We start from the raw sequence: 18,025 nt of genomic DNA, 5'->3' as shown, positions 1-18,025 counted from the left end.
CCCTGGGTTCCTGGGGCTCCCAAACCTGAAGCCAGGTGCAGGAAGAAGCATTGAAACCAACACTTCCACGGGGCAAGAAGCCGTTGCTTTCATTAGCTGGGTTTGGGCCTTTAATATTTTCAGATGCTCCTGTTCTTCTGAGGCTCATCACGGGGGGCCTCTGGGCAAAGGAAATGGTCCGAGGTGGTGCAGTGGTTAAATGCAGCACTGCAGGCTACTTCAGCTGACTGCAGTTCTGAAGTTCGGCTGTTCAAATCTCACCGGCTCAGGGTTGACTCAGCCTTCCATCCTTCCGAGGTGGGTGAAATGAGGACCTGGATTGTTGTTGGGGGCAATATGCTGACTCTGTAAACCGCTTAGAGCAGTGTTTCTCAACCTTGGCAACTTGAAGATGTCCGGACTTCAACTCCCAGAATTCCCAGAATTCCCCAGCCAGTGAATATGGGATCTCCAAGAGCCAAGGTGGCGCAGTGGTTAAAAAGCAGCACTGCAGGCTACTGCTAGATCAGCAGGTCAGCGGTTCAAATCTCACCGGCTCAGGGTTGACTCAGCCTTCCATCCTTCCGAGGTGGGTAAAATGAGGACCCAGATTGTTGGGGGCAATATGCTGACTCTCTGTAAACCGCTTAGAGAGGCCTGAAAGGCCTATGAAGCGGTATATAAGTCTACTGCTATTGCTATTGCTATTGCTCCTGCCTAAGAGGGGGTTGGACTAGAAGACCTCCGAGGTCCCTTCCAACTCTGTTATTCTATTCTTCTCTATTCTGTTCTTCTCTATTCTATTCCTCTCTATTCTGTTCTGTTCTATTCTTCTCTATCCCATCCCATTCTATTCTATTCTATTCCGAGCTGAGGTGGCGCAGTGGGTAGAGTGCAGTACTGCAGGCCACTTCAGCTGACTGCTATCTGCAGTTCGGCGGTTCAAATCTCACCGGCTCAGGGTTGACTCAGCCTTCCATCCTTCCGAGGTGGGTAAAATGAGGACCCGGATTGTTGTTGGGGGCGATATGTTGACTCTGTAAACCGCTTAGAGAGGGCTGAAAGCCCTAGGAAGCGGTATATAAGTCTAACTGCTATTGCTATTGCTATTGCTTTCTGTCTCTGGCTGAGACCCCACAGAGAGGCTCCCTTCGGCCCTGAGAAGGACCCACCTGGCCTCAGGTATGCCAGGCTCTGAAGAAGCCATTCATGGGAATGAGCTATGGATGGACACAATCAATTATGGCTTACATTTATTAATGTGTGTAAACCTATGAGTGTGTGTGTGTGTGTGTGTGCGTTTAAAAATAATTTTGTGCATTTGTTTTCTTCGCATTTTGTTCTTCGTTAATTAAAAAAAATAAGGCTCAGAAAATAAAGCTCTCACACAGACACTGTTTTTTTAAGGGCCAAAGAAAGGAGGAGGAAAGAGACATGGGTGTGTGTATGTGTGCAAAAGAATTAAAACAGCAGGAGGAGGAGGAGGAGGAGGAGGAGTGGGATTGAGGGGGGGGCTGGAGGGGCATGGAAATGCAGATAATAAGGATGACATCAAAGGCTTCTGGCTGTTTCCGATCTCCTCTTTCATGAGCTCCAGATTCCTTCCGAGCTCCAGAGAATGCAGAACTGTTTTCTCTTTTAATCCTGGCTTGTTTACTTCTGCGATAGTTCAAATGTGCTGGCTGGGTGCCCAGTGCCAGCCCTCTCGCCTCGCCTGGCAGAACAAAGGGCCCTGGGTGGCCCAGCCTGATCCGCAAAGGATCCACTCCTTAGGCCCTGGCTTTCTCAGGGATCCTCTCGATTCCCTTCCCTTCCCCATTCCTCCCCCCCCTTCCTCTTCCCTTCATTTCTTCCTCTCCTTCCCCCCTCCCTTTCTTCCTCTCTCCACCTGTCCTCCCTCGCCTTTTTTCCTTCCTTCTTCCTTTCCTTGTCTTTCTCCCTCTTTTGTATCCTTCCCTCATCTTCCCTCGCTTTATTCCTCTTCCTCCGTTCTTCCTTCATCTTTTCCCTTTCTTTATTCCACCCTCCCTCGTATTTCCTCCCTTCCTTTCACTTCCTGGACTGAGGTCTGTGTGTTTGGGGGGGGGGATGCAGGTGGGGGCACAGGATGCTTCGGAAGAGGGGACCAGAGGGGGGGTTGCTGCTGGTTTGCCCCCGTTCAGCCGAACCAGTAGTGGAATTCAGGTCTGGGCCGCAGAACCAGCAGCAACCCAGGCCTGCCACGCCCCCCCCCCCAACCGCTTCCCTCGCTGGCACTTGGGCGCCGCCATTTTGGATTTTAGTGGCTGTGCATGCGCGGTTCGCCGCAAATTGTTCTCTGCGTGTGGGGTGTGCGCGCATGTTGCATGCAGGTTGAGAACTGGCAACAACCCACCCCTGGAGGGGGCCCTTTAGAGGAGGGGGTATCTCAGAAGCCAAAGAGGGATCCTGCCACCATATAACGACTTTGGAGACAAAAGCCACTCGGGGCTTTGAGCCGCTCGCACAACAGCCATGCATGGACACACCCCGGCCACAGTCACCCTTGGCCGCCCTGCAGCGCCTTCGCCAGTTCCTCCTCCTTTACTCCGAGGATCCGTCTGGTTGGGAGGCTGCCTTGATCTGCTGCCAACCTTCCCCAGGGCCTGGCTCCTTCTGCCAGCCGGCCTTTCAAAGCGGCTACCTCCCTATGAATAATAAAGCAGAATCTGCCCTTCCTTTCACCAAGGAGGGGGCCTCCCTCCCTCTCCCCCCCCTCCTGTCCCTCTCTTCCTCTTTCTCCTTCTCCCCATGTGCTACAAAATAAAGGTCCCTTTTTCCTCTTCTTTAAGCCCAAAGCTAAAAATATATGTGGGCGTTTTTTTGTCCACCATTCCTCCTCCTCCTCCTGCCAATATCCACCTGTGCTCCAGATTTCTGGGACTACACCTGGGGCGAGGGGTGTCCCTCCCTTGGCAACTTGTGGACTTCAATTCCCAGAATCCCCCAGCCGGCCATGGGACACAGGCAGAAATCATTTTCAGGACAGGTTCTTTGCAATACTCAGAGACCCACTGAATTTAGAACGCAGAATGCAGAATGATAGGATTGGAAGGGATCCTGGAGGTCTTCTAGTCCAACCCTCTGCTCAAGCAGGAGAGCCTTTATCATTTCAGAGAAACGGCTGTCCGGGCCCTTCTTAAAAACCTCCAGTGACGGAGCTCCCACAACCTCAGCAAAACTTCTGATTACAATGTTCATTTGTGTGCTCTGCCGTGTCTTCTCCCTCTCTCTCACACACTCGTCCACCCTCACCCTCACCCTCGCCCACATCCTTCTGAACTAGCCTGCCCCACTGTCGTGTCTGAATCCAAAGTTGACTCGTTGAGCGGGTGCACATCAGGGCCCCTTTTATCCCCCAGATTTGGTTCACCAGACTCCTGCTTCGCTTATTGACAAATCGGTGGCGGCTGATGGGATTTGGGGAAGGGGTTCCTTCGAGGACCACTTGGGCCCACCTTCCTTTACCTGGTTTAGGTGACGTGTTTCCTTTGTTTCTTAACCCTCCCTTCCTCCTTCCTTCCTTTTTCTCTCTTTCATTCATGAAATTTATACACAGCCCATCTCCCTCTGCAAAGCTACGTTGCCTGCCTTCTGGCCTCCCCCCTGAAGGAGCCCAGGGGGGGGGTCTCTGCCTGCTTCCTCTTCAGCAGTGGCAGCTTCAGTCTTGCAGGGCCCCCAAAGAGGGCTTCCTAGACCTTTGTGGAAGGAAGGAAGGAAGGAAGGAAGAGGATAATAAATATTCATACCTAGTTAATTGATTTTCACTTTAATTAACGAAAACTCTCATCTGGCAAGCAGAGGCTTCCTTTTATATGAAAAAAATTACATTTCCTTCAAATATCCAATTATTTTAAATGTTTCTGTATAGCATTCGTGAAACATTTTATTCATGGCCCAGACCTATTTGCATAATTAATTTTTTAGATGTAGTTACGCATTTTGCATAAGGGGTGTGTGTGTGTGTGTGTGTTGCCATTGTTATCTGAATTGCTAGACTCCAGAGCAAGGAAGAAGTGCAGGAGATACTTTTACACTCTGGTTGCAATTAACTTACAATACAATACAATAGCAGAGTTGGAAGGGACCTTGGAGGTCTTCTAGTCCAACCCCTTGCCTAGGCAGGAAACCCTATACCATTTCAGACAAATGGCTATCTTCAACATCTTCTTAAAGACTTCCAGTGTTGGGGCATTTACAACTTCTGGAGGCAACTTCTGTTCCACTGATTAATTGTTCTAACTGTCAGGAAATTTCTCCTCACTTCTAAGTTGCTTCTCTCCTTCATTAGTTTCCACCCATTGCTTCTTGTCCTGCCCCCAGGTGTCCTAGAGAATAGCTTGACTCCCTCTTCTTTGTGGCAACTCCTGAGATATTGGAAGACTGCTATCCTGTCTCCCCTGGTCCTTCTTTTCATTAAACTACTCAGTTCCTGCAACCATTCTTCCTATGTTTTAGCCTCCAGTCCCCTAAATCCTCTTTCTTGCTCTTCTCTGCACTCTTTCTAGAGTCTCCACATCTTTTCTACATTGTGGCGACCAAAACTGGATGCAAATATTCCAAGTGTGGCCTTTCCAAGGCCTTAGAAAGTGGTATCAACCCTTCACGTGATCTTGATTCTCTCCCTCTGTTGATGCAGCTCAGAACTGTGTTGGCTTTTTTGGCAGCTGCTGCACACGGCTGGCTCATATTTAAACAGTTGTCCATTAGGACTCTAAGTTCCCTCTCACCGTTACTACTGTTGAGCAAGGTACCACCTATACTGTACCTGTGCATTTTGTTTTTCTTGCCTAAATGTAGAACCTGACTCTTTTTTTCACCATTGAATTTCATTTTATTAGATAGTGCCCAATGTTCAAGTTTGTCAAGATCCTTCTGTAACTTAAACCTATCTTCTGGGAGGACTGAGAAGTTGCTTACAAGAAAAAAGAAAAGGGGGGGAAAACCATTTTTTTCCGTATTTTGGAAAAGTTGCATTTACTCTTTCCATGAAGTAGCTAAATTATATGGTGTTTTTTTTTTTTTTGTTTGTTTGGCAGCCAAACCTGGAGTTGGCTGAAAGATGGCTGGCTGTGTAAACATTTTAAATCAGTAAATGAAAATAAACAAGAGTTCCTTGTTTGCCATTTGCCTTCTTCACAGCTGTGTTGAATGATGTAACTAGGGTGGGAAAACGTAGACCGTCCCCCTGTAGTGACCCCAAACCCCTAGGAAAGTTTCAGAGCAGGCAGAAATATTGGATGGATGAAAGCAACTCACAGTCTGGAGAGAGAGAGAGAGAGAGAGCGGAATTCCCCTTGGATGGGCTCCAGCACGAGTCCGGAAGCTCAGAAGACTCTGGTCCCAGGAGGGATCCTGAAAACAACACGCCTGGTCACACTTGCTTGTCCCAGCCTGGCCTCTGTGTGTGTGTGTGTCTGTGTCTGTTCCTCCCTGTTGCCTTTCCACTCAGTCATGTTGGGAGTTAATGGTAAAAGGGGGTCCTGTGGGGTCTTTGGTGCTCTCTGAGCTCAGTTGCTTTTTTGCAGACATTCCATGACCCAACTAGGTAACATCATCAGGGCTAGAAGGGAGTGGGGTTTACGGAGGAGGAGGAGGAGGAGGAGGAGGAGGAGGAGGAGGAGGAGGAGGAGGAGGAAAAACCTGTAGGGTCTTTGGTGCTCTCTGAGCTCAGTTGCTTTTTTGCAGACATTCCATGACCCAACTAGGTAACATCATCAGCACTGCCAAGGAGTGAGCTTTGCTCTTATTTCTGTATACCAGTGGCTTGCCCTGTCTGTTTTGGTGGGAGTGGTCTTGGAGGTTCCTTGATTGGGCTGTACAGAAAAGCTGTAAAGGTCTACGCTTTACAGCTTGAAAGACCCTCCCTCCCTGTAGGGTCCTGTGTTCAGATTCTCCCACGTTTCCTGGTTGCTGAGACCAAAAAGCGATGAGCTGGATCACGTGGCAGTCAAGGTCCTCCCAGGGTCACTCCTGCTTTGCTTTGGGATATTTCCCTCCCTGCGAAGGCCCTTTCGCCTCCAGCCTTCTCCAAACGGTGAATCCTTCCGGGACGAAGGGATTCCTGTGAATAGTCTCGCTTGCTTCCTCTGCCCCAGGCAGGGCACAATTATTCCGCTACTCTTCCCATGATGACATGTATCCATCATCCCCTCCAGCCCAAAGAAAGTCCAGAATGGTTTAGGTTTTCCTACCTCCAAGGTCCCTTCCAGCCCTATTGCTCTATGTTCTATAACTCTTAGGGTGTTCTTGATGGTGACTTTATCTGTATTTAATTTGCTCCTCCTCCTCCTCCTGAAATAAGTTGACTTGATTCTTCCTCTGATTCAGCCTCTTCTCCAAAGCACCAGAAGAAGCAACAGGTGGAAGCTAATCAAAGAGAGAAGCGAACTGGAACTAAGGGGGAATTTCCTGAGAAGAATTGATCAGTGGAACAACTTGCCTCCCGAGGATGTGGGGGCCCCATCACCACTGGAGTCCCAAAGGTACTTTTGCAGGCAACTGGACTTTCTGGTTATTTCTTTGAACACACGTTTCACTTCCCATCCAAGAAGCTTCTTCAGCTCTGACCGGATGGTGGGGAAATGGAAGGATTTTATATTCCTTGCAGACAAAGCTGGTCATTTGCATCCTTTGAGAGGGTCCTTGAGGCCACTTGGAGTTTTACCTGTGTCCTCAGGAGAGTCACCTGAGTGGTGCAAATGGTTCCTGTAGCCTGCAATTTTTCCCCCTCTGGGAATCCATCCCTACTCCCACCCCCCATTCCGAGGGTCTTCGTCCCAAACCGTATAGCTAAAAGTCGGTAGAGATTCCCAGGTCATGGAGGCAACTGGAGTTCCTTATCTTTTCTTTTGAAGACGTTTCACTTCTCCTCCAAGAAGTTTCTTCAGCTCTGACGTGGAATTCTCCCATTCCCCACCATCCAGTCAGAGCTGAAGAAGCTTCTTGGATGAGAAGTGAAAGTGGAGAAGTGAAAGTGGAGAAGTGGATGAGAAAGAAAAAAAGTCCAGTTGCCTCCTGAAAAAGCACCTTTGGGACACCCAGGACCTTCTCATGACTGAGAATCTCCACAGACTTCCAACCCTGGAGGTTTCTGAAAAGAGATTGGACAACCCTTTGTCCAGAAGGCAGAGTCTCCTGCTTGAGCAGAGGGTTGGACTAGAAGGCCTCCAGGGTCCCTCCCAACTCTTTTAGGCTCTTGTTCTCTCATTTAGAATCGGCTTGAGAAGAGGGGTGTCCATGCAGGCTGGGGAATTCTGGGAGTTGAAGTCCACAAGCCTTAAAGTGGATACGTTTGGACTTCCCGGTTTTAGGATGACGTTGTCGTGGTGAAGGTAATTAGCTTTACTCGGAGAGTAAGCAATCGGTGCTATTACACCTCTGAGCAATTTTCAAAGACTCGTTTTCTGGGTGATCCCTTGCAGTCCTTGGGAACCTCCGGAGGCTGATATTGCCTTAGGAAATAATTGGGAATATCTGGAGAATTTGATAATATCCCTCCAGCAGCACCAAATCTTTGCTTACTTTGAACTCCTACATTTAGTGTAAACGGCCTGTCTTAGTGGGACAGAGAGAATGTGTAGCACAGAGGCACAATCTAAAGTGTCGGATTTTAGATGGAAAAAGACCAAAAATAAGGTTTATTATTCCACTTTCAAAGGTCAGCCGAAATTTGCATTGTCCTAAATTTAATTCAGCCTTGAGAAAGTCAGACCTCAGCTGACTGTTTTAAGCTGAACAATAAATGTTATTTTTGTTATTCTTGCTTCTAAACATGACACCCCAGGCTGCTATTTTAGTAAACAATCTTGCTGACGATAAACCCCGTGTTCCCAGCTCTGTTGAGGTCTATTTAGACAAGAGAAATGCAAGTTCACGATAACCTTTAGAGGATCCTCATTCCCTTGTCTTGGGGAATAATTGCCAAGATTACAATTGTTTAGGGATTCTGATTGGAGTGAATATTCAGAGATTTTCATCCTGGCCAAATGAGCTACTGGACGCCTGGTAATTTCAAGAGATTGTCTGCTTCCATTGTCTGCTTTCTGCAGAAGTCTCTTGGAGGCGAGCAAGGCCTGACAGAAGACCCAGAATCCTCTCTTCTGGCCTTTGGTATCAGGCAGTGACGTGCGGTGAGGTTTATGGCTGGTGAGGCAGCAATTTTTTTAGACTTGTGGACTTCGACTCCCAGAATTCCACAGCCAGGCATGCTCAGTTCCGATTTAAAGCGACAGCATTTGTTTTTCTCCTTTGCTAAATAAGTTTCCTTCTTTCTTTTTCTTCTCCCTTCCCCTCCTTCCTCCCTCTATCCCTCCCTCCCCCCCTCTCAAACACACACACACACACACAGTTGCAGCAGGATTCAGAAAATTTAGGTTTTCCTCCTCAGCCCATGATAGCAATACCACTAGCAGCATTTTGGCTGGCAGGTGTAAGTAGAAGTGGAAATTCATTCTACTGAAAACATTGTTTTTGCTTATGATTGGATAATTAAAATTTCAGAAGACCCAAAGGCATAGTATTAGAGTGTTACATAGTGCGTAAACTAAAGAACTGTCTCAATATGCTCCCTCCCCCCTCTCTCAAACAGACACACACACACACACACACACACACACACACACACAGTTGCACCAGGAGGATGAAGTTTGAATTCCTCCCCTTCCCTCCGACCCACAAGTACCTTTTCCAGCTGTTTCAGAGAGGATTTCAACTCTGCTCTTGCCTGCCATCATGAAAAGAAAAAAAATGTAAAAGGAAAAAGGCAAGAGCTGAGGTCAGGCTGAGCTAGTTGCTGCCAGAGTCACCGTGGATGACTCTGCTTAGTGCTTAACTGGTTAAAAAAGCCTCTAAAAAAGCGCCCTCTACAGGAGGAGGCAGGAGAACGACGTGCCTCATCTACATCAGGAATTTTTCGGTTTTTAACCCTTGCTTAACTCTGCTCGAGTGATCATAAAGCCAGACTAGAATGAGGCACGTGGTTCTCCCGCCTCCTCCTGTGGGGGGCGCTTTCTTGGAGGCTTTTTTAAACAGTTAAGCACTAAGCAGAGTCATCCACACGGTGACTCTGGCAACAACTAGCTCAGCCTGACCTCAGCAGCTCTCGCCTTTTTCCTTTTACATTTTTTTTCTTTTCATGATGACAGTAGTGAGGCTCTGCCTCCCCTGACTGCACATCCCTGGTATCAAGCTACAGAGGCCGGGAGAGGGTGAGTTCTAATCCCACCTTAGCTATGAAAGCCAGCTAGGTGACTTTGGGCCAATCACTGGGAGAAAGTGAGTTCTAGTCCTGCCTTAGGCCTGGAAGCTGGGCGTCTCTCAGCAGCTGACCTGGCTGGGTTGTTGTTGCAGGGAAAATAGGAGGAGGAGGAGGAGGAGGAGGAGGAGGAGGAGGAGGAGGAGGAGGAAGTATTAGACACCTCCATCACCTTCAGTTAATTATAAAAATAACAAAGGTGGGGTCGAAATAAACAAATAAATAAAATGACCCCTAGAAGCCTCTTGGGAATGCCACCACTACCATTGCAGCACAGCTACCAGACCCCCCCCCCATGCTTCAACCTGTACTCATCATCCCCCCTGCTCACTCTGGGATTCAGCCTTTATCCCGGATGTAGAGGGTGGGGGTACAGGAGGGGAGAGAGAGGAAAAGAAGAAAGAAAAGGAAGAGACAGAGAGGGAGAGATAAAGGAAGGAGAGAGAGAGAGAGAGAGAACAACAGGGGAAAGGAGGAGAGAAGAAAGAAAGAGAAAGGAGGGAGAGAGGGAGGGAGGGAGGAAGGAAGGAAGGGGGAGAAGAAGAGGGAAAAAGGGACCGGGAGAGAAAGAAAGAAAGGAAGGAAGGAAGGAAAGAGAGAGACAGAGGAAAGGAGGAGAGAAGAAAGAAAGAAAAAGAAAAGAGGGAAGGGGAAGGGGGAGAGGGGGAAAAGGAAGGGGGGAGAGAGAAAGAGCTCTGGTCAATTCACCACATAGCTTAGAGCTCCACCTACTGTTGGGAAAAAAAACAACTTTCCCATCTTCTATCGAAAGGAAAAGGAGGATCTTCTTCGCATCTCCCCTGTGTTACGGGTAGTGTGTAAGGCAGGTGTGTTGCTTTGCATGTTTGTGTTGCTCCCTCGGCCATAATGACCGGGGCTTTTGCCTGGCCCCCAGCTCCTCCGTACTTCCCTCGGGCCGGATGCTCACCTCCTTCGGGGTCTCCGCCTGGGTCTTGGGATTCCGGGGCAGGGAGGGCAGCGGGAAGGGCCTGGAAGGAGAGAAGGGAGGGGCAGCTGTTCTCATGATCAGGGAGCAGGTCAGGGGGGGCTGATCCCAGGACAGCAGAGAGGGAGCATCTCAGAGGGGACTCTGCCCACTTCTCAGCAAGGCAAAGAGGGAAGCACATTCTATAACTATGATGGCTCTGTCATCTATATATTAAGCTATTAATTAATATATAGGACACTTATTCTGTTATTGCGAAGCAACTGATTTTAAAATGTAAACTTTTCAAAAGGAAACTGCGCTTCCCTGGTTTTCCTTGAAAGGAAAGTTTCGCTTCTCATCCAAGAAGCTGGGTGCGGAACCGAAGAAGCTTCTTGGGTGAGAAGGGAAATGTCTTCAAGGACAAAACAAAGCTGCCTTTTGAAAAAACACCTTTGGGACAGACACACAAAGGAAACAAAACGTTGACAAGCCACACAGGACTCCTTGCTGGGAAATGAGGGCTGGGCTCTCCAGGCCTTCCCCCTCCCTTCCTGGGTGCTCAGGGCTTGCCCATTCCCAAAGCCAGGCGTGCCCAGAGCCTCAGGGAGAGCGCCTGGTTTCGGCTGGTGCCCCAGCGGGAGTTGTTTGTTCTGGAATCCATAAAAGACAATAAAGCTGGGCTGCCCCTTGCCGCTCGATCGGAGGGAGGAGGAGTCCTGCGTGACTTGGAAGTGACTCACCAGCCCAATTCACCGGGATTCCTCTGTGGGTGACTTGATGATGTCAGAACCTGCGCACGGGGATTTTTCCCCCCACCAGCTATTGAGACGGGCTGAGCCTCAGCTCTGCTCCCACTCAGAGGACTTGGAAACCATCAAGAGAAACACAGGAAGTTCCTCCAAAGAGCTGGGAACCTGCCATGCGTGTCAGTGGAGCGTAATGGGTAGTTTTGCCTGCCAATCACAAGGGAGGAATGGATGGACGTTTGCAGTCTCTCCCCCTCCCTCTCTCTCTCTCACACACAGGCTGAGAAAGAAGGGGGCATGGGGTTGGACTTCAGGGGTCCTTGGTGCTCTCTGAGCTGGGGTGTTTTCTTGCAGACACTTCATTACCCAACTAGGTGACACCATCAGTGCTACAAGGGAGGGGGGTTTGTGGAGAGGAGGAGAAGGAGGAGGAAGAGGACTGGGCTGCTGGGTGGGCTCTGAGCGTGCTTGTTTTCTTGCAAATGTTTCACGACCCAACTAGGCAACATCATCAGTGCTACTAACTACCTAGTGATGTTACCTAGTTTGGGTAATGAAATGCTTGCAAAAAAATAAAAATAAAAATCAGAAAGCATGAAGGACCCCACAGTCCTCCTCCTCCTCCTCCTCCTCTCCGCAAACCCTTCTCCCTTCTAGCACTGATTGTGTTACTTGCTATGGTAATGAAACATTTTCAAGAAAGCTGGAAGAGCACTGAAGAGCCTTCATTTCAACCCACAGCTACAAATGCTCTCCTTTCTTGGATTGAGCTGGCTCACCCAACCTGGTGCCTCTTTGTAGGCCATCGTGGAAGGCCCGAGAGGGGAAGATCTCCCTGAGGCAGAGGCTGTGGAAGGGATCTCCCTTCTAAGGGGGCTCCGCAGAAACATTCCCAGCCTTCCGTTTTTTCAGCCCTGTCTGAGTGAAAGGAGGTCACCACGGAAATGAGATGTTTGAGGGAAGAAGAGATGGAATCAGAAATGAGGCTGTAAGAGAAACCCTCCCCCTGGAGAGGATGCCGTAGCGTTCCTGACTCTGGATGAGGCATGTGCAAAGAGAGGAGAAGGTCAGAGGACGGGAGGCAGACCCAGAAGAAGATGGAGGGAGGACATCAAAGACACATGACCAACAACATCAATTGATGAAGTTTAAGGCTGCCAGAAGAGAAGGAGCCAGGAATTTCTCTCTCCCTTGACATCCAAGGCACTTTTGCAAGGCCCCACTTGTGAGAGAGGAAGCCATGAAGAAGACCTGAGCTGCTGCCATCCTCGAAGGCCGTGCAGATCATCCAGAAAGGTGATCATCAGGAGGAGCGCTTGGAGGCTGCTGAAGAAGGCCTCCTCTAAGAAGGGGTCCTCTGGAGGAAAGTCCCCTGAGGCTCCTGTCTTTTGGCCTGAGGGAGTCAGGAGGGAGAGTCACCTGCAAGCAAGTAGACTCTTGACCAAATGGGCCTTGTTTCCTGGGTGGCCTCAGGCTTTGGGGCTTGAGCACCTTCACAGCTGCAGAAGCTGAAGCTCAAATACTTCGGCCACCCAAGGAGAAGAGAGGAGCTCCTTGGAAAGGGGACGGCAGACGAAGAGATGGTTGCTTAGGGAGGATCATCAAATTCAACAAACATGAATTTGGCCAAACTCCGGGGGAGGGGGAGGACGGAGGGGGTGGGGTGCTTTGGTCCATGGGATTGTGAAGAGTTGGACACAACTTAGCAACTGAACAACAACAGCAACTATGACAATGGAGTAGCAGAAGTTGCAAGGCTTTTATAAGGACGAAGGGCTTACCTCTTCTTCTTCCTAAAAGGCTTGTGGTAGCCTTTATAACACCTGCTGGTTTGGAGGCCCAATTATAGACCGAAAACCTTGGGCTGTAGCTGAACTTTACTCTTCATGCTATAAAAAGATATATTAGGATAACCCTGGAGGTACAGTATGTCCGTATATACGCTCTCTTTGTTCATAAAACGGGTGGGGAAAAGGTAACTCAAAAGACTTTATATTTAAAAAAAGCTATAAAATGCTGGGTCCAAATACCTGAAAGGGAGAGAAAGAATTGTAAAGATTAACATTCTGTTGCAACCAGAATTTTTGGGAGTTTGGTTGGCAGTTAGCCACAGTCAACTAGAAAAGACGGATGGAGGAGAGTTTTCTTTTCTTTTTTATCGACAGATTTTTTAAATTATTTTTTCCCTTCTACAACACCTTACAGTCATTACATCAACATTGTTATGTCATCATACCTGTAGATGTATATAATATTTCGCTTCTATATTTACACACCTTCATACACAGTTCTGTATATATTTATATATATTGTTTTTTGGCTTAATTAATTTTGTTCCTGTTTTGCAGCCATTTGTACCAATTGTTCCAAATTTCATAATATTCCGAGTCTTCTTTATCTTTTAATTTCAGTGTTAATTTGTCCATCTCTGCACAATCCAAAGTTTTTTTTTATCACTAATTCATCCGAGGGGGTATTATTTTGTTTCCAGCATTGGGCAAATGCTATTCTAGCTGTAGTTAGCAGATGTGTTAATATGTACTTAATTTTCTTTGTATATTTCCCTTTGATTATTCCCAGTAGAAAGATTTCAGGTTTGTATTTTATCTGTTCTCCTGTAATTTCTTGCACCCATTTCCAAATTTTTATCCAATATTTTTGTGTTTGCGGGCGGGAGTGTTTTCATATATGGTCCTTGCACCAAGTTGGAAACTTCCAGATATGCCTGCAAGGGTGGAGTGGGCAGGGAAGATGATTTCTTGATGATTTCCTGGGCGGGACTTACTGATGGAAGCAGCTAAACATAGCTGCTCCCGAGTTACCAGTCGCGTTATCTGTTCAGATGATCATCTATCAGACATCTGACAGACACCTTACTCTTCGGGAAGAGAAGGGAAAGGAGAGAAGTTTTGTCGAGCAAATGCCTTTCTGATCTTTGCAGCTTCTGTGTCTGCGAAGAGAAGGGGGGCCAGCTGAAGGCAGAACTGTTCCGTGCTGGTGCTTTGAAGAATAATTTGACTCCCTCTTCTTTGGGGCAACCCCTGAGATATTGGAAGGCTGCTATCATGTCTCCCCTGGTCCTTCAATTCCTGCAACCGTTCATCGTATGTTTGAGCCTCCAGTCCCCTAATCCTTTTGGTTGCTCTTCTCTGCACTCTTTCCAGAGTCTCCACATCTTTTCTACATTGTGGCGACCAAAACTGAATGCAGTATTCCAAGTGTGGCCTTACTGAGGAAAGGAAAGGAAGGAAATGAGGGGGGGGAGGGAGAAGGAAAGTAGGAATGGGGGAGGGAGAAGCCCTCCTTTTAGTAGAGATATACTAGTGTTGCAGAAAATGACAGGCGTTAGACTTCTCAGGATACAGGAAAAGTCTATTTGGCAGCCAGGTTCAGAAAGCTCCCCATGGCTTAGCATTGCCAGTTCTGAACCACCTTCATCATGGAAGCAGGCGTTCTTATACATTCTCAAAGGCAGCGTAACACGGAAACACTTAACACATTTCTTAGTGGTTCCCTTGAGGGGAGAAGCCTCATAAGGAAATGGGATGCTACTTCTCCTTTTGTTTATGGAGTACGTGTCATTAATGAACTTTAATTGAACCTAGGACTTTTGACATAGGATTTGACATCTTGTGGTTAGGCACAGGCTTCCTGTTTCTATTGGAAGTTCCAACTCTGTCTATGTGGCTTTTAATATAGAAGTAGAGGGGCTCTAAGAGGCTGTCCAGCCTGACCCAGTAGGTTTCACACTTAATGTCCAAATCTCACTTTACGTCTGCTTTACTAGGAGAGATCAGTCAATGTGCCATGTCTACAGTCTGTGGCAGGAAGAGCAAGCAAGGTCTTGGGGCGCACATCCTGCTGCCTGCAGCCTTAATCCAACTTGAAATCCCATCACAATTGGCTCTGGGGGCAAATAGGGACCCCTGGGGGGCTGTGGTCTGCTCCGATGCAGGAGGAGGGGGGCTTCAGGAAGAGGCCCTGCTGGTTGAGGCCATTGACTGCCTCTTCCTTCCTGGCAAGGGAAGGTCTGAGAAGGAGAATGAGGGGACCCTCAGGAACGAACCAGCCGATCCAACTGGGGTTGCAAGGGAAGGCGACGGGCACCCCTGTCCTTGAAGGCCTGCAGGGAGGCCCAGGGGCAGGGCAGGAAAAGGGGGGTTTTCTTAGGGGTTCAGCCACAGGGGAAGAAGATGCCACATTCGATTAACGGCCATTAAGTTAATAGTAGCCGCCACCTAGATGGATTTCTCCGTGAGACTTTGCCCTGCGGAAAAGCCAATCTGTGAAATCTGGGCAATTGACGTGGAGACATGAGTCAGATATGGCTGTTTCCTGATGTTTTCCTTGGCAGGAAAGCAAAAACTGATTTTTTCTGTCAATAAAGATGTCAGGAGGAGGAGGAGGAAGAGGAGTGTGGTGTCCTTGTTGCTCTCTGAGCTCAATCGTTTCTTGCAGGCATTTCCCGACCCAACTAGGGAGCATCATCAGTGCTAGAAGGGGGAGGGGTATGTGAGGACGAGGAGGGAGGCAGACAGGATCCCATCTAATTTGGGAACAGAGTCAATGAGCCCTTCTCAATGGGCTGGAGCTCTTGGCAAGGCTGTGGGTAGAGTTTGGGGCCAATATTCCCAGCCTCACCCTTCCCAGCATGGCCAATCCGATGCCTTGACTGTTGGCCATCAGGCGAGACTTCCCTCAAGTCTCACTCGGGGCCATGCCCGACTCAGCACAGTTTAACAGGAGAGAATAACAGAGTTGGAAGGGACCCTGGAGGTCTTCTAGTCCAACCCCCTGATTAAGCAGGAGACCCTAGACCAGTGATGGCTAACCATTTTTGGGATTGTGTGCCAAAACTGGGGGGGAGTGCAGGGGGGTCGTGCACAGGCATGCCCAACCCATAATACTATGTGTGCGACCTAGCGCACCTGTGTGGATGACCAATGCTCCCCCATACACTTTTGGCACGCTTTTTCACCCTCCCCAGGCTCAAGAGGCTTTCTAGGAGCCCCGGGAGGGTGAAAACAGCCACCCGCCCCCTCCCAGAGGCCCTCCGGAGGCTTCAGCACCTTCCCTGAAGGCTCTGGAGGCCGAATAACGGCCCTATAAGCAAACCAGAATCACCGTTCCTGAAGAGCCGAGGTGGCGCAGTGGTTAAATGCAGCACTGCAGGCCACTTCAGCTGACTGTTCAAATCTCACCGGCTCAGGGTTGACTCAGCCTTCCATCCTTCCGAGGTGGGTAAAATGAGGACCCGGATTGTTGTTGGGGGCGATATGCTGACTCTGTAAACCGCTTAGAGGGGACTGAAAGCCCTAGGAAGCGGTAGATAAGTCGAACTGCTATTGCTATTGCTAACTTCCGGTTTGCCCATAGGACGGATTTTTTGCACTCCGGAGGCTTCCTTAAAAGAAGGCCAAATCAGCTGGAGCTGACCGGCCCCTAACAAATGGCTCTGCGTGGCCACTGTGGCAGACGTGCCAGAGGTTCGCCATCACAGCCCTAGAGCATTTCAGGCAAATGGTTGCCTCTTCAACACCTCCAGCGTTGGAGCACCCACAACTTCTTGTGGCAAGCAGTTCCACCAATTAATTGTTCTAATTGTCAGGAAATTCCTCCTTGGTTCCAGGTTGCTCCTCTCCTTGGTTAGTTTCCATCCGTTGCTTCGTCTCCTGCCTTTATTGGCTTTGGAGAGCAGCTTTAGCCTTGAGAGAGAAAATGAAGCTGCCCAGGGTTCAAAGGACTGGGAAAGTCATGAGTTTGGAGCCACCGCAAAGCCCCTGATCCTCCTCCCCTTGGCCAAGCAGGAAGTCCAGCTGCTACAAGCCAGGCTGCCTTTACGAGACTTCATCTTCCAACCACGTCTGGGTAGCTGAGCCAGAGGACCTGTGACTTGGCTGCGCACTATGAGGAAGTGGTTGAGGCTATTTTCCCCTCCCTTTCTTGGAAGAAATGGGTGTTCTTCCTCCTCCTCCTCCTCCTTTTTTGGGTGAGAAGTCACCCTGGCCAGCAGCTCGCTCTCCCTCACGGAGCTCGTCTTGGGATCCTGCAACCTGCAAGGCCATCATCACAAGTTCCTTGAAGCCCTCTGGTGACAGGGGGGCTTCACAGGAGACGCTCAACCAGGGTGCTGAACGAACCATGTTCTGGGTTCATGCAATTCCTTAAACCAGCATTTTCCTCAAACTTGGGTGGACGTTAACTCCCAAAGCTGCCTGGGGAATTCTGGGAGTTGAAGTCCACCCAAGTTACCATGATTGAAAAACACTCTGTTAAACCCTAACATATTGAATTGAAAAAAATCAGGGCATCGCCAGGCATGAGTAGCAATAGCTGGCTGGGGAATTCTGGGAGTTGAACTCCACCCACCTTCATGTTGCCAAGGTTGGAAAACACCAGGTCGAACCCTAACCCAGCCCTATTGCTGAGCCAATCAGAAGACGTGCTTCAACCAAGGTGCGCTGGTTGTTTGGAAAGCAGGCAAGCATCCCTCCATGGCGACTCACGTGGCTTTTGCTGATTGACAGCACCTGCACAAAACCTGAGACAAAAGTTCTGTGGTATAATGAAGGCAAACATCAACCAGGTTGATCATAACAAAACCATAAAAATAGCGATTCTCTATAACCTAACCATAAAGAAACCATAAAAGATTATGGATGGGGCGAGCATTGCTCAAAGACGCTCTGGGAAAGTCCAGTTTTTCATGGCCTCCTGGTCTCTGCGTCCTTGTGAATGCAGCTGCTCTGCCCCTTAGCGTCTCTATGGTTAACCCCAGTGGGATGAATTGGATCCCAGGGCTGGTCACCAATTTGAGTGGATTTTCTTTTGACACAGCACACTGCAAATTGAATAAAGGGAATGAATCCCATTACTTGTCAGAGTCGGTTTAATGTCAATTATTATCAGAGTTGGTTTAATGTCAATTACCTCCAATAGACCGATCAGATCCCACAGATTAGGCCTCCTCCGAATTCCATCCGCCGGCCAATACCGACTGGCGACTACCGGGAGGAGAGCCTTCTCTGTGGCTGCTCCGACCCTCTGGAACAAACTCCCCGTGGAGATCCGGACCCTCACCACCCTCCAGGCCTTCCG

Source organism: Thamnophis sirtalis, unplaced genomic scaffold (assembly GCF_051295495.1).
Source record: "Thamnophis sirtalis isolate CommonGarterSnake01/CBP01778 unplaced genomic scaffold, rThaSir2_p1.2 scaffold_11, whole genome shotgun sequence".
NCBI lineage: Eukaryota > Metazoa > Chordata > Lepidosauria > Squamata > Natricidae > Thamnophis > Thamnophis sirtalis.
The sequence above is the reverse complement of the archived record's forward strand: the minus strand, read 5'-3'. Positions refer to the sequence as shown.